Below are 1,960 nucleotides of genomic sequence, written 5' to 3' on the forward strand. Positions count from 1 at the left end.
TAAGTCCAAGGCTGATTCAGATGCACAGCTTTGAGATAAATCCCAGGGGATGGGGCTTCACCTGGTTCTATAGGAGTTAATAAATTTCTTCCTGAATGCAATGGTTCTTTATGTATATTTGCGACCCAGCAGCTTTCAGAGGTTCTGTGGAAGTTGTGTTCCCAGCACAAAAAATCCCCAAATGACTCATCTGAAAGCAGAGAATCTGCAGCTGAGAAGTGGCTGAGGGGATTTCCTACTTCAGGTGCAATAGGTATAACTAACACTTTCATTTGCTTCAGCAGCCAGATTCCAACATTGGAAAAGGATCAGTGAATCAGAATGTTAGCTATTTCTCATGGTAGACATTCTTACTTCGTCAGTGCTGAAGACTGAGTCAGGAAAATCTGCCTTTATACCACCCTAACTGGTTCATTCAGATTTTTGCTCTCTACAGGCATCTGCTGGGGCCAGACTACACTGAAACAGTTTACTCACCCAGAGGAGAGGAAATCACCACACACCCTGAGGACCTGGTAGGATCTGAATGCTTTCTAGGACTCTGTGGAATCTGCTAGTCACATTGTAAAATTCATAGGTCCAGGGATAACTTTAAAAAAAAAAATCAAAGAACTTGAAAGGAAAGTGCTAGTCTGTAACCAATGAGACAACAGATTGAAAACCACAATTAGCTTTTAAAGATAGGAGTAGCAGGAGGCTTTTAAGTGTCACATTCTTAGAAGCAACCAAAGGTTCACTTTTCCCTAGACCATGTTATCCATAGGTTAGAAATATTCTCCTCTATAGGTACTTGAAACCTCATGTCGCTATTTACTATTTTCTGAAGATACACACTTTCATCCTGGGGTCAACAATGGAATATCAGTTATTTAATTAATATTTTTATATCTGGTTAAACTACCATCTTTTAGATAACGCCAGGGCCTAGATGTCAGACATAAAGAATCGTGGCATAGAGAATCAGGGAGGAAAGGGAAGAAAATACAAAAAAATTCAATCGAGAGGTGTTCCCAAGCTAAGAGAGTTTCTCAGAGAAATCCTCTGGGGCACCCTAAACATGTATGAGTCTCTAAAAAAAAAAAAAAAGACAAAACTTGTGACACAACATGTTCTTTGTTCCCTTCACTCACCAAAATTCTCAGTTCATGAATATCTGGACTTTTGCTAACATTGTCTTCAGAGGAAAGTATCTGATAAATTAATTCATGGTCAAATGTTAATGGCTGATGGTACATAATGTGGTACCTTTTCCAGGTCATCTATATGACAATGTTTAAATTGACAAGGTTTCTTCCAAAGGGGGAAAGACACAGATATGAAATTTCATATCCTGAGGCAAATCAGCTTATTTTAACCAGAATTTTAAAATCAGCTTTCTTAGATCATTCCACATAAGTGGCCTCCTAACTTTACCAATATGGACCAGCAACCATGTCTGAACTTCTAGTTGTAGACACATATTCTGGGTTTGGGGGCTAGTAAAGCGATTCCACTAATAGACCAATTAACTGGTGATAGAATCAGTTAGTCTGAGGAGTTCAAGGATGGTAGTGTGGCATCTAGAGTCTCAAAAAATAGGTGCCTCATTTTATTAACATGTGATGCATAGTGCCTTTCAGACTCAGTACAGGAGAGCCAAATTCTTGAAAGTTGGCCTGCAAATCTGAGAGCCCACGAGGATTCTATGAATCCCACAGGGAACTAGCTACATCTCAGAGGCAACATCCACTTTCACCATGAGCCCACTTAGGTTTAACCTCCCTGGACTTTTCCTTAGTGCAAATTAGAGTCAGAAAAACAGCTTAGCCCCAAATACGGGGAGTTCCCAGGATCAACTGTGGAGCAATTCATAAAACCTATAAGGTTCTCACTGTTTTTGTTTCTGGGAATTGGTCTGGGCACAGCTTCTACTTGAAGAACTTTGCTACATGTTCAAGATGGCAGCTCCCCTCACAACCAT

The 1,960-nt window shown here is 40.1% G+C and overlaps 1 protein-coding gene across 1 annotated transcript in view; it reads left to right on the forward strand.

Annotated features, from left to right (window-relative positions):
- ADAMDEC1 (ADAM-like, decysin 1) overlaps positions 1–1,960 on the forward strand; it is a 28,748-nt gene that overhangs the window by 24,499 nt on the left and 2,289 nt on the right. The gene's annotated exons all lie outside the window — the stretch shown is intronic.

This window comes from Propithecus coquereli, unplaced genomic scaffold (genome assembly GCF_000956105.1).
Source record: "Propithecus coquereli isolate 6110/MARCELLA unplaced genomic scaffold, Pcoq_1.0 Scaffold79, whole genome shotgun sequence".
Classification (NCBI taxonomy): domain Eukaryota; kingdom Metazoa; phylum Chordata; class Mammalia; order Primates; family Indriidae; genus Propithecus; species Propithecus coquereli.